Source organism: Oncorhynchus mykiss, chromosome 12 (genome assembly GCF_057628025.1).
Source record: "Oncorhynchus mykiss isolate SJ-2025 chromosome 12, ASM5762802v1, whole genome shotgun sequence".
Classification (NCBI taxonomy): Eukaryota; Metazoa; Chordata; class Actinopteri; order Salmoniformes; family Salmonidae; genus Oncorhynchus; species Oncorhynchus mykiss.
The window spans coordinates 21,505,776-21,521,140 of record NC_143033.1 but is presented as its reverse complement, the minus strand read 5'-3'; the positions used below and the strand labels follow the sequence as shown (position 1 = coordinate 21,521,140).

The following is a 15,365-nucleotide window of genomic DNA, read 5'->3' as shown; positions in this document are numbered from 1 at the left end:
AAGCTTTGTATTGGCTGCCTCAGAGAAGATAATTTAGTCAACAATACCCGCTGTGTGCCCGCTGTGTGCTCTGCTCTTATGTCGTCATAATATTTTTAAAAATTATTATTATTATTATTATTATTATTATTCATTGTGGACTACCGCCTATGCTGGGTTTGAACTGGATGGGCTACCGCCTATGCTGAATTTGAATTGGATTGTTTTAAGTTTCTGGGTTTCTCTTTCCTCCACCCATATCCTTCGTGTTGACATTGTTGGGAAACAAAACGGATTTCCATTTACATCTACTTATTTTATATTTTCCTCTTACCATTCATCTCTTAGATATGTTGCTGTTAATTTACCTCTAGGGACAAAATACAGTCCCTCTGTATTAAAGCTGAGGATTTGTGCTTCCCATAAAGCCTGCTCTTTCACCCTGGACAATTTCTGATGGGTGGTTTTAAATGGGTATGGATGGGCTGAAGAATGGGAAGACAGAGAGAGGACTGCAAACTTAGATGCCTGGATCTAATAAAAAAATGTTTTAAAACCTTAGGCTATCAGACCATAGCCCAACAACTAGAGCCACAACAGATGGGTTTACAATATGAATCAACTTGAGAAATGGTCCATGCCTTACAAATACACTGCTCAAAAAATAAAGGGAACACTAAAATAACACATCCTAGATCTGAATGAATTAAATATTCTTATTAAATATTTTTTTCTTTACATAGTTGAATGTGCTGACAACAAAATCATACAAAAATGATCAATGGAAATCAAATGTATCAACCCATGGAGGTCTGGATTTGGAGTCACACTCAAAATTAAAGTGGAAAACCACACTACACTAAAACAAGTCAAAATGAGGCTCAGTAGTGTGTGTGGCCTCCACGTGCCTATAGGACCTCCCTACAACGCCTGGGCATGCTCTTGGACAGTCTGTTGGTGGATGGAGCGAGACATGTCGTCCCAGATGTGCTCAATTGGATTCAGGTTTGGGGAACGGGCGGGCCAGTCCATAGCATCAATGCCTTCCTCTTGAAGGAACTGCTGACACACTCCAGCCACATGAGGTCTAGCATTGTCTTGCATTAGGAGGAACCCAGGGCCAACCGCACCAGCATATGGTCTCACAAGGGGTCTGAGGATCTCATCTCGGTACCTAATGGCAGTCAGGCTACCTCTGGCGAGCACATGGAGGGCTGTGCAGCCCCCCAAAGAAATGCAGCCCCACACCATGACTGACCCACCGCCAAACCGGTCATGCTGGAGGATGTTGCAGGCAGAAAACGTTTTCCACGGCGTCTCCAGACTCTGTCACATGTGCTCAGTGTGAACCTGCTTTCATCTGTGAAGAGCACAGGGTGCCAGTGACGAATTTGACAATCTTGGTGTTCTCTGGCAAATGCCAAACGTCCTGCACGGTGTTGGGCTGTAAGCACAATCCCCACCTGTGGACGTCGTGCCCTCATACCACCCTCTTGGAGTCAGAAACAGACCGTTTGAGAAGACACATGCACATTTGTGGCCTGCTGGAGGTCATTTTGCAGGGCTCTGGCAGTGCTCCTCCTGCTCCTCCTTGCACAAAGGCGGAGGTAGCGGTCCTGCTGCTGGGTTGTTGCCCTCCTACGGCCTCCTCCACGTCTCCTGATGTACTGGCCTGTCTCCTGGTAGCGCCTCCATGCTCTGGACACTACGCTGACAGACACAGCAAACCGTCTTGCCACAGCTTGCATTAATGTGCCATCCTGGATGAGCTGCACTACCTGAGCCACTTGTGTGGGTTGTAGACTCCGTCTCATGCTACCACTAGAGTGAAAGCACCGCCAGCATTCAAAAGTGACCAAAACATCAGCCAGGAAGCATAGGAACTGAGAAGTGGTCTTTGGTCACCACCTGCAGAACCACTCCTTTACTGGGGGTGTCTTGCTAATGGCCTATAATTTCCACCTGTTGTCTATTCCATTTGCACAACAGCATGTGGAATTTATTGTCAATCAGTGTTGCTTCCTAAGTGGACATTTTGATTTCACAGAAGTGTGACTTGGAGTTACATTGTGTTGTTTAAGTGTTCCCTTTATTTTTTTGAGCAGTGTACATGCATATTATGCTGCAGGTGCTCAAGCTTTCTGGCAGAAGAGGCTTTGACAAACAAAGTAAATCGGGGAGTCACTGTAGCCCCCCCAAGAAAATCTAGCTAGGGTGAACACACACACACACACACACACTAAGAGCAATAACTATCTGATTTGATCTACAGATGCTTTGCGTCTATGATCCGCCCACTGACTGCCAGTCTCACCTGCTGGGAGTGGAAACCCAGACAGATCAACGCAGGCAATAATCAAAAGGCCCATCTGCTTCTTGTCAAAACACAGTGACAGATGTTCTTCTGTCTCACTTTATAGATTAGCATGGCGGGTGAAGAATCTACAGAACCAGACTGTACGACAGAAAGGGCAGACTTGTCAAAAGTAAAGAGTTAGACCCATCTCAACCAATCATTTGTTACGGTGCTCTACAAGTACGTTGGAATTTATGCTCTCAATTTGGTCAAAAACAAATCCTTTAAACAAGCATTTGTATCTCCTTAGGGTTTAATAATCCCTTTTCAATCATAATTGTAACTGTTTGTTTTGCTTGCTTACCCTCCAGAGACAAAGTGGCTGTTATACCTGCCTGGTAATATTTTGTCCACAAATGAAAAATGTTCCTACAGTATAGTTTTGGCTACAGTGTCTTTCACTGCCAAACTCCTCCATACCCACCCACCAAGCCCTCCTCTCCTTTCCCATCAGATTAGGCAAGGCTGTTCATTATGTGGTTAAGGGTCACAGATTCCTTCAAAGTCATTAAAAATATGTTAATAAAAACAGAGAAGTCATGAGAAAAGACTGGCAAAAATGCTCCCCGCAGGGTACTCATACAGGAGAGAACTCCTTTTCCATGCTTAATGATAAGCTCCAGTCCTCACAGAGCGGCTTGGAAAAACCAAACTGTTCTTGGAGAAACAGGACTATGGTCCCTGGACTAATCCAAAATTACCTCTGCCTGCTGCCTTCCCGGTAAAGGGCAGATAACATTACTCCGAGTGCAATCAGGCAGCATGTGTATTCTGCACCATATTGTACACAAAATAACAGGCTGTTTGAAATTGCAAACAGAGCAATGACCCCCATAATTCCCCCTCCCCAATGGCTAGATCCTCTAGGTTAGGGCCAGGACAATACCAGTATCACGATACTCGTTAGTATCGTTGGCAAAGAAACAAAAATGGAAGCGGATTTAACTTCTTTAACAAAACAGCACTAATGTTGGGAACAAAAACGTGTCATCCCGATTCACATTTATTTTCCAAGCAATAGCACACAATATTTTACATACAGAAGGTTATTAAAAGGACCAAAGAGTTAGATCTGATATGTGTTATTTTTGCCATTGATAAAACATTGCGATACTGCTATCGTTCCGGCCCTAATCTAAACACCCAGTCTCTCTGCCCCTTTACCATATTTTTATTAATTTTTTTATTTATTTTACCTTTATTTAACCAGGTAGGCAAGTTGAGAACAAGTTCTCATTTACAATTGCGACCTGGCCAAGATAAAGCAAAGCAGTTCGACAGATACAACGACACAGAGTTACACATGGAGTAAAACAAACATACAGTCAATAATACAGTATAAACAAGTCTATATACAATGTGAGCAAATGAGGTGAGAAGGGAGGTAAAGGCAAAAAAGGCCATGGTGGCAAAGTAAATACAATATAGCAAGTAAAACACTGGAATGGTAGTTTTGCAATGGAAGAATGTGCAAAGTAGAAATAAAAATAATGGGGTGCAAAGGAGCAAAATACATAAATTAATTAAATACAGTTGGGAAAGAGGTAGTTGTTTGGGCTAAATTATAGGTGGGCTATGTACAGGTGCAGTAATCTGTGAGCTGCTCTGACAGTTGGTGCTTAAAGCTAGTGAGGGAGATAAGTGTTTCCAGTTTCAGAGATTTTTGTAGCTCGTTCCAGTCATTGGCAGCAGAGAACTGGAAAGAGAGGCGGCCAAAGAAAGAATTGGTTTTGGGGGTGACTAGAGAGATATACCTGCTGGAGCGTGTGCTACAGGTGGGAGATGCTATGGTGACCAGCGAGCTGAGATAAGGGGGGACTTTACCTAGCAGGGTCTTGTAGATGACATGGAGCCAGTGGGTTTGGCGACGAGTATGAAGCGAGGGCCAGCCAACGAGAGCGTACAGGTCACAATGGTGGGTAGTATATGGGGCTTTGGTGACAAAACGGATTGCACTGTGATAGACTGCATCCAATTAGTTGAGTAGGGTATTGGAGGCTATTTTGTAAATGACATCGCCAAAGTCGAGGATTGGTAGGATGGTCAGTTTTACAAGGGTATGTTTGGCAGCATGAGTGAAGGATGCTTTGTTGAAAATAGGAAGCCAATTCTAGATTTAACTTTGGATTGGAGATGTTTGATATGGGTCTGGAAGGAGAGTTTACAGTCTAACCAGACACCTAAGTATTTGTAGTTGTCCACGTATTCTAAGTCAGAGCCGTCCAGAGTAGTGATGTTGGACAAAATATAAAAATAAAAAGACCAATTAAGCAGATTTAAAAAGATGGCAGCTAGCCCATATTTAAACACTACATCCTTAGGCGATAAAAGGTGATTAATATGGATGCACGGGAGAAATTGCTTAGTAACCAAGCCATTTACAATTTCCCTGTAAGCGCAGCAGGGTGATTGGCCATCCAGGCACTCTCCGAGGTCACCTCCATTGACTCTGTCTCACAAAAAGAGGAAACAGGGTTGAAATCCAGTACAGATTGTTTAGTAAAAATACAATTCCCAGTTTGTTTTCGCTTACTCTTTAGCACCATGACTAGGCCTAATAGCCTAGCTGTGTATTGAATAGGAAGCAAAAACGACTGCAGAGGTCGACCGATTAATCGGAATGGCCGATGATTTCAAGTTTTCATAACAATCGGAAATCAATATTTTTTTGTTTTTACACCTTTATTTAACTAGGCGAGTTAGTTAGGAACACATTCTTATTTTCACTGACGGCTTAGGAACGGTGGGTTAACTGCCTCATTCAGGGGCAGAAAGACAGATTTTCACCTTGTCAGCTCGGGGGATACAATCTTGCAACCTTACAGCTAGTCCAACGCAATGACGACCTGCCTCTCTCTCGTTGCACTCCACAAGGAGCCTGCCTGTTACGCAAATGCAGTAAGCCAAGGTAAGTTGCTAGCTAGCATTAAACTTATCTTATAAAAAACAATCAATCATAATCACTAGTTAACTACACATGGTTGGTGATATTACTAGATATCTAGCGTGTCCTGTGTTGCATATAATCTGACTGAGCATACAAGTATCTGACTGAGCGGAGGTAGGCAGAAGCAGGCGAGTAAACATTCATTCAAACAGCACTTTCGTGCGTTTTGCCAGCAGCTCTTCGTTGTGCGTCAAGCATTGCGCTGTTTATGACTTCAAACCTATCAACTCCCGAGATGAGGCTGGTGTGACCGAAGTGAAATGGCTGGCTAGTTAGTGCACGCTAATAGTGTTTCAAACTTCACTCGCTCTGAGCCCTGAGGTGGTAGTTTCCCTTGCTCTGCATGGGTAACGCTGCTTTGATGTGGTGTCTGTTGTCATTGTGTTGCTGGTTCGAGCCCAGGGAGGAGCGAGGAGAGGGCGGAAGCTATACTGTTACACTGGCAATACTAAAGTGTCTATAAGAACATCCAATAGTCAAAGGTTAATGAAATACAAATGGTATGGAGGGAAATAGTCCTATAATAACTACAACCTAAAACTTCTTACCTGGGAATATTGAAGACTCATGTTAAAAGGAACCACCAGCTTTCATATGTTCTCATGTTCTGAGCAAGGAACTGAAACGTTAGCTTTCTTACATCCAACACTTCGTTTTTGCAATATTTAAACCAAATTGAACATGTTTCATTATCTACTTGAGGCTAAATTGATTTTGTTGATGTATTATATTAAGTTAAAATAAGTGTTAATTCAGTATTGTTGTAATTGTCATTATTCCAAGTACATTTTTTAAATGTATTTTGTTATTTTTTGCATTTTTTGTAAAAAAAAAAATGTTAAACTTTTTAGAATTAATCAGTATTGGCATTTTTGGTCCTCCAATAAATCGGTATCGGCGTTAAAAAATCATAATCAGTCGACCTCTAATTTAGACCCCTTGACTTTTTCCACATTTTGTTAAGTTACAGCCTTATTCTAAAATTTATTAAATCCCCCCCCCCCCCCCCCCCCACCATAATGACAAGGCAAAAAGGTTTTTTGAAATCACATTTCAATATCACATTTACAAAAGTATTCAGATCCTTTACTCAGTACTTTGTTGAAGCACCTTTGGTAGTGATTACAGCCTCAAGCCTTCTTGGCACACCTGTGTTTGGGGAGTTTCTTCCATTCTTCTCAGCAGATCCTCTCAAACTCTGTTAGGTTGGATGGGGAGCGTTGCAGCACAACAATTTTCAGGTCTCTCCAGAGATGTTTGATCAGGTTCAAGTCCGGGCTCTGGCTGGGCCACTCAACGACATTCAAAGATGTGTCCCGAAGCCACTCCTGCGTTGCATTGGCTGTGTGCTTAGGATCATTGTCCTGTTGGAAGGTGAACCTTCACCCCAGAAGGAGGTCCTGAGTGCTCTGGAGCAGGTTTTCATCAAGGATCTACCTGTACTTTGCTGCATTCATCTTTCCCTCGATCCTGACTAGTCTCCCAGTCCCTGCCGCTGAAAAAACACCCCCACAGCATGATGCTGCCACCACCATAGGGATGGTGCCAAGTTTCCTCCCAGACATGATGCTTGGCATTCAGACCAAAGAGTTGAATCTTGGTTCATCAGACCAGAGAATCTTGTTTCGCATGGTCTTTGGGTCTTTGGGTCTTTTGAGTCTTTGGGTGTCTTTTGGCAAACTCCAGGCGGGCTGTCATATGCCTTTTACGGAAGATTACTTCCGTCTGGCCACTCTACCATAAAGACCTGATTGGTGGAGTGCTGCAGAGATGGGAGAATCTTCCAGAAGGACAACCATCTCCACAGAGGAACTCTGTAGCTCTGTCAGAGTGACCATCGGGTTCTTGGTCACCTCCCTGACCAAGGCCCTTCTCACCTGATTGCTCAGTTTGTCCGGGTGGCCAGCTCTAGGAAGAGTCTTGGCTGTTCCAAACTTCAACAGCGATGGAAACATTTCGGGTGTGAATATCACCTTCACAATCCAAAATAATTTCCAAATCTCCAGGTGAAATAAAGGTAGCTAGATAAGTCATATAACTCAAGGCTAAATCTACAAACACTTCATTGGCTTGAAACCTAGTAGAGCTCAACAGAAACCAAACATTAGGAAACCCCCTATAAAAAGGCCACTAAAATGTGCAGTTGTGTCACAACACAATGCCACAGAGGTCTCAAGTTGAGGGAGCGTGCAATTGGCATGCTGACTGCAGTCATGTCCACCGGAGCTGTTGCCAAATAATTTCATGTTAATTTCGCTACCATAAGCCACCTCCAATGTCGTTTTAGAAAATATTCCATTATGTCCAACTGGCCTCACAACCGCAGGCCACATGTATGGTGTCTTGCGGGTGAGTGGTTTGCTGACGTTAACATTTTGAACAGAGTGCCCCAAGGTGGCGGTGATGTTATGGTATTTGCAGGCATAAGCTACGGACAATGAATACAATTGCATTATATTGATGACGAGCTACTGGTGGCCCATTGTCGTTCCATTCATCCAACGCCATCATCTCATGTTTCAGCATGATAATGCACAGACCCATGTCACAAGGATCTGTACAAAATTCCTGGAAGCTGAAAATGTCCCATTTTTATTTTTTTTTTTCATGGCTTGCATACCCATTGAGCATGTTTGGGATGCTCTGGACAGACAGCGTGTTCCAGTTCCCGCCAATATCCAGTAACTTTGCACAGGCAATGAAGAGGAGTGGGACAACATTCCACAGGCCACAATCAACAGCCTGATCAACTCTATGTGGAGGAGATGTGTTGTGCTGCATGAGGGAAATGGTGGTCACACCAGATACTGACTGGTTTTCTGATCTTTTTAAGGTATCTGTGACCAACCGATGCATATCTGTATTCCCAGTCATATGAAATCCAGAAATTACATCCTAATGAATTTATTTAAATTGAATGATTTCCTTATATGAACTGTAACTCAGTCAAATCTTTGAAATTGTTACATTTATTTTGTTGTTCAGTATATATTTTTTATAAAAATGTTCTAAACAACAAAATATTAATCACATTTAGGCCAAGGGACCATGGAATAAGTTGAGTATAATTTAATTAATTAATTAGTTCTGGGAGGCTCACACTGGATATTGATATCCACAGTACTGCACCAATTCTTTGTTTTTAACATAAATGCACTATAAATTTAAGCTTAAAAACTGCAGTTCTCTTTCTGCCTCATGGATTAAAAAAGATATATACACTGCTCAAAAAAATAAAGGGAACACTATAATAACACATACTAGATCTGAATGAATTAAATATTCTTATTAAATACTTTTTTCTTTACATAGTTGAATGTGCTGACAACAAAATCACACAAAAAGTATCAATGGAAATCAAATTTATCAACCCATGGAGGTCTGGATTTGGAGTCACACTCAAAATTAAAGTGGAAAACCACACTACAGGCTGATCCAATTTTGATGTAATGTCCTTAAAACAAGTCAAAATGCTCACAAAATGCTCACTAAAGCATTCGCCAACTCCTGGACATTCTGTGGTGCAACATGGCGTTGGTGGATGGAGCGAGACATGATGTCCCAGATGTGCTCAATTGGATTCAGGTCTGGGGAACGGGCGGGTCAGTCCATAGCATCAATGCCTTCCTCTTGCAGGAACTGCTGACACACTCCAGCCACATGAGGTCTAGCATTGTCTTGCATTAGGAGGAACCCAGGGCCAACCGCACCAGCATATGGTCTCACAAGTGGTCTGAGGATCTCATCTCGGTACCTAATGGCAGTCAGGCTACCTCTGGCGAGCACATGGAGGGCTGTGCGGCCCCTCAAAGAAATGCCACCCCACGACTGACCCACCGCCAAACCGGTCATGCTGGAGGATGTTGCAGGCAGCAGAACGTTTTCCACGGCGTCTCCAGACTGTCACGTCTGTCACATGTGCTCAGTGTGACCCTGCTTTCATCTGTGAAGAGCACAGGGTGACAGTGGCGAATTTGACAATCTTGGTGTTCTCTGGCAAATGCCAAACGTCCTGCACGGTGTTGGGCTGTAAGCACAACCCCCACCTGTGGACGTCGGGCCCTCTGTCTCCTGGTAGCGCCTCCATGCTCTGGACACTACGCTGACAGACACAGCAAACAGCCTTGCCACAGCTCGCATTGATGTGCCATCCTGGATGAGCTGCACTACCTGAGCCACTTGTGTGGGGTGTAGACTCCATCTCATGCTACCACTAGAGTGAAAGCACCGCCAGCATTCAAAAGTGACCAAAACATCAGCCAGGAAGCATAGGAACTGAGAAGTGGTCTGTGGTTACCACCTGCATAACCACTCCTTTATTGGGGGTGTCTTGCTAATTGCCTGAAATTCCCACCTGTTGTCTATTCCATTTGCACAACAGCATGTGAAATGTATCAATCAGTGTTGCTTCCTAAGTGGACAGTTTGATTTCACAGAAGTGTGATTGACTTGGAGTTCCCAGGGCATGGGATCTGGTTCATCCAGCTATGCACTGCCAAAGTCATAGTAAAACTCCTTGTATGCTACTTTTCTCTCAATGTAGTTGTGTTCTGATTATGAGGGGTTCCCTGATGGAGACCTGCATGGAGAGTAGAGGGGAACAGGCCAGAAGATGACAAATCCCATCTCATCATGGATCAAGAGTCTGGAGATAATGTGCTGATGGGGTGTGAGAAGATCTGTGTAAAACCCCAGGGAGATGACTGTTTGTAATTCGACCCGATCTGTTAGCCTCTGATACACTAACTACAGACTGGCCAAGCCATAAAAGCTTAGTGAACCGTTTCTCGGGTGAAGACAAAGCACAAGCCAAGCCAATATCTAGAATGTCAATTAGAGCAGAGTATGTCGATATATCAGTTTGGCTACAAGGCTACTCAGTCAATGTCTGGCATTCCCACTAGGCCTGGGTTATATCATTCCAGTATAATAAACACATCTAAGCATATTTTCCATCCTCCAACCCAAATGTTCCCCAAAATGAATGTTGTCTGTCAAAACCAACACAGACATTACAGGCAAAGCCAAAACAATTTAGGTGTATTTAGATTGGCTTTAAGCTCCATCATATATTAAACATAGAGCATTACACACTGAGTGACAGCTGAAATGAAGAAACACAATATATACACAAAAGTATGTGGACAACCCTTCAAATTTTGGGATTTGGCTATTTCAGCCACACCCGTTGCTGACAGGTGTATAACACTGAGCACACAGCCATGCAAACTCCATAGACAAACATTGGTTTAGAATGGTTTTACTGAAGAGCTCAGTGACTTCCAACGTGGAACTGTCAAAGGATGCCACCTCTCCAACAAGTCAGTTCATCAAATTCCTGCCCTACTAGAGCTGTCCCGGTCAACTATAAGTGCTGATATTTGGAAGTGGAAACTTATAGGAGCAACAAAGGCTCAGCCGCAAAGTGGTAGGCCACACACGCTCACAGAACAATGCAACTGTAAAGTTTGGTAGAGGAGGAATAATGGCTTGGGGCAGTTTTTCATGGTTCGGGCTATGCCCCTTAGCTCCAGTGAAGGTAAATCTTAACACTACAGCATACAATGACATTATACACCAGTGTTTCCCAACCCTGGTCCTCAAGTACCCCCAACAGTACGCAGTTTCAGCACTTGACAAACACCTCAATCAACTAATTTGATGATTATTTTATTTAACCAGGCAAGTTAGTTAAGAACAAATTCTTATTTTACAATGACGGCCAAACAACCCCGGCCAAACCCTCCCTAACCTGGACGACACTGGGCCAATTGTGCGCCGGTTGTGATACAGTCCGGGATCAAACCCGGGTCTGCAGTGACGCCTGAGATTCAGTGCCTTAGACCACTGCGCCACTCAGGAGCCCAAGTTGACACAGGTGTGGTTGACCATGGTTACAATAAAAATCTGTACTGTTGGGGGTACTCGAGGGCCAGGGTTGGGAAACTCAGTTTGGGGAAGGCCTTTTCCTCTTTCAGCATGACAATGCCTCTGTGCACAAAGTGAAGTCCATACAGCTCCTGAGTGGCACAGCGGTCTAAGACACTGCATCTTAGCGCAAGAGGTGTCACTAGAGGTGTCACCCTGGTTCAAATCCAGGCTGTATCACATCTGGGCATGTTTGGGAGTCCCATAGGGCAGCGCACAATTGGCCCAGTGTCGTCCGGGTTTGGCCGTCATTGTAAATCAAAATTTGTTCTTAACCGACTTGCCTAGTTAAATAAAGGTTACTTTAAAAAAAAAAATGTTTGTCAAGATCGGCCTGCACAGAGCTCTGACCCCAACTACATCTTACACCTTTGGGATGAATTGGAACACCAACTGCGAACCAGGCTTAATCACTAATGCTTGTGGCTGAATGGAAGCAAGTCCCAGCAGCAATGTTCCAACATCTAGTGGAAAGCCTTCCCAGAAGAGTGGAGGCTGTTATAGCAGCAAAGGGAGGGACCAACTCCATATTAATGCACATGATTTTGGAATGAGATGTTCAACGAGCAGGTGTTCACATACTTTTGGTCATGTACTGTAATTAGCCACTGCTATTCAAAATGCAGATTTGACAGAATTATTAATGTAGAGCCCAGTCAAACAGATTGAATGTCAACTGAAGATGTATGAATAAAGCAATTTTTGTAGTGGGCATGTGGGGGAGGGTTAGTCAGAGCATTTTTCATTTAGTTTAATTACATTCTCTCAAAGGCCATAATGTTTATTTCAGGATTTTAATATATTCCGAGGCAATCCCATTATGATGCCAAATTATGTGAGTGGGCAGGAGTGAGAGCAGGTCCTCCCTGATGTTGTGTCAGATGCTTCATGTTATAATATTCATCCAGACAGAGGCCTTTCACTTACTGAGGCATGGAGTTGAATGGAATGAGTCTCAGGACTATCATCATGTATATGGCCTGATGGGCTTCAAAAGACTACCAATCAAAATTGTATTTACAAAGCCTGTTTACATCAGCAGATGTCACAAATTGCTTATACAGAAACCTAACACAAAACCACAAAGAGCAAGCAGAAGACTACACTGAGAACACAGCGACTTCAATAAAATGTTCATTAAGTTTTGTCATGGATATAAAAGTTAGATAGTAAGTTGTTATTGCCATGATGTATCTCTTTTATAGGCCATGCTTAAACCACAGATGGGAAGAAGCTGTGACTTCCCGTCTCTCTAGCCAATAAATGATCTGACACAGCCAGGAAAGCATGTAGGATCGAATTTCAGTCCATGCTATCCGGTATCCTTGGGATGTTCCTACTCCTGCACTGAAGTTGACAGTAAAAATTGTTGGGGGTTAGGGACGTCCCAAGGATCCTAGGATAGATAGCAAGGTGCATAATATACAGTGCCTTGCGAAAGTATTCGGCCCCCTTGAACTGAGACTGGGACGGAGATTTGTCTTCCAACAAGACAATGATCCAAAACATAAAGCAAAATCTACAATGGAATGGTTCAAAAATAAACATATCCAGGTGTTACAATGGCCAAGTCAAAGTCCAGACCTGAATCCAATCGAGAATCTGTGGAAAGAACTGAAAACTGCTGTTCACAAATGCTCTCCATCCAACCTCACTGAGCTCGAGCTGTTTTGCAAGGAGGAATGGGAAAAAATGTCAGTCTCTCGATGTGCAAAACTGATAGACATACCCCAAGCGACTTACAGCTGTAATCGCAGCAAAAGGTGGCGCTACAAAGTATTAACTTAAGGGGGCTGAATAATTTTGCACGCCCAATTTTTCAGTTTTTGATTTGTTAAAAAAGTTTGAAATATCCAATAAATGTCGTTCCACTTCATGATTGTGTCCCACTTGTTGTTGATTCTTCACAAAAAAAATACAGTTTTATATCTTTATGTTTGAAGCCTGAAATGTGGCAAAAGGTCGCAAAGTTCAAGGGGGCCGAATACTTTCGCAAGGCACTGTACATGGGCAAACTCTGCCTCTAGGTGTAACCTCCAAACTCTGCCTCTAAGTGCAATGATCCCTCCTCCGGCTTTGACAATAGACGTGGAAACTAAGCCTTTGGAGTCAGCTTTGAAGGGCCAATAACATACTTCAAAGCATTTCCTGTAACCACTGGGATTCTGACACATAAGTCCTCCTTTATTGCAGGCTGTACATCCGCCACAAAACCGTTCTGCTCGCCTCAGACAGACAGAGGGGTACTTCTGAACGGAACTTCATGCCATAACATACCCTTTTGGTGCTTCCACGCAGTGTTTTGAATAGTTCCAAGTGCGCACAAAGAGGGAATTGAAAACAGTTAGCCTAATACTCAACATATATATTTTTTAAAATACCTGAATATGCTTTAAAAAAAATTCGGTCCTATTGAAACAGGGCAGTAACGTCCTGTGTCCCAATCCAATAGATTATATATTCTAGTATTATAGCTCACATCTGTCACACAGTTTCTCGAACTAGGTCCAAACCTATATTAGTGTGGTCTACTGGTCTCATTGCGCACAAGGCATTGATGAAAGTATTACATTAATCCACGCTTATTTGATTCAACTGGAACAATCTAGGCTATATGAATGCACCACGTTTCATAAAAGGAATCTACAAATCTCTATCATAGCCTAGGCTACTAAAATGAATGCACCTGCTGATGACCGCAAACAATGCATTTGGCCTACTAAACGGATTGTATAGCATGGCGAGATAGCTTATTAATGATGGCAAATGAGGCAAAGCAATGTATTGACGACCAGAATAGTACATAAAAACCATTTCTTACATACAGCGTTCAGTGTTATCATAAGGCTTGTTTATATTTGGCTCGCCACGGCTCGATGCTTGCTCCCCTGCTCAGAAGGCGTATTTCCTTTGCCAAAGAGACGTCGTTGAAGTCCGATGAGACTGAGAATTATCGGTTTGAAAATATCCATGAGAACCACTTTTAAAAAGTATTACTCGAAATGGCAAATGTCTTGATATTGAAAATGAAATCGTTTGTAGGTGTATTCATTCCAATGTTCCTCTCATGTATTCTTCTCCCCACAGCCGACCGAACTGAAATATGTCCAAATGCATGAGATAAATTCTCACGACTGAACAAAACGGGCATCCGACCAATCAATTAAGAGTATATTTGAATATTCCCACGGCTCGGCCAATCGTTTGAAACAGAAGGCGGTAACCACGGTGACGCCGCAAGCGTCTAGGTGAGCACGTTATTATTTCGCGGAAAAACTTAAAGGGGTAGTGCATGGCTCCTGTCGGTCTACAACAAAGGAGATGAAAAAAATGTAATTCACTCATGGTTGTTCGATAAGTACTTGATCAAACACAAATTCAGCCTACATACAAGGTTCCTGAAATAAACCGTGTTGAGTGTGTCACCAATGTGTTAGGCTACCACAAAAAAATGAAACAACCTCTAAATAATTGCTGCTGGCCCTGCTCAGTACACTTCAAAATGGCTTTAAAATAAATCTGAGATTAACTACAAATTGGATATCACGAAATTGGGGAGAAAAAGGGGGTAAAAGTATTTTTTTTTAAAACATACACCTGAGATAAAAAATATGTAATTTAATGTAGGCACATAGTATTGTAATATTTGTTGAATGGGATTCCTCAATGCACAGTAAGAGCTTCATCTAAACAGTCAGCTTCAAGTTTACACACCTGAATGGGAGTTGAAGTCAGGTGCAATCTGACAACCTTTCCATCACAAATTATAATTTCATCAGCAATATGCCATTACAGCAGAGACCACTTTAATTCAAAACACAGTCTCCATGGTAACTCTTGATAGCTGCTTGTTATGGCTTGTTGTTAGAAAATGATTACTTTCTGATGGTGCCAGGGACATGACCCCCCCCCCCCCCCCCCCTTGTGTGTGTGTGTGTGTGTGTGTGTGAATGCTTGCAGGCGTGCATGTGTGTGTGCATGTGTTTGAACTTGACTGAAGTGAGCATCAGCTGAAAATGCACCATATAATAGGCCAATCATACACAGATTGGATTGGATTGTTCACAAGGTCATTGTGTTCAGCCCGAAGTGCCTCAATCTTTTATACATTTCTTTTATCATACTCGCCAAAAGTTTGAGCTCTGTATTCTTCGT

General features: G+C 42.8%; 1 protein-coding gene across 2 annotated transcripts in view; it reads right to left on the bottom strand.

The window, feature by feature from the left end:
• LOC110537160 (protein FAM222A) overlaps positions 1 to 14,423 on the bottom strand; it is a 42,210-nt gene extending 27,787 nt beyond the window's left edge. The window contains exon 1 of one of the 2 annotated variants that reach the window (XM_021622983.3): positions 14,036 to 14,423. The gene's annotated coding sequence lies outside the window, so the exon portion shown is untranslated. Of the gene's footprint in view, positions 1 to 14,031 lie in introns of both variants that reach the window. The other variant, XM_021622984.3, reaches the window with a different exon arrangement.
• Positions 14,424 to 15,365: the final 942 nt, after the last annotated feature.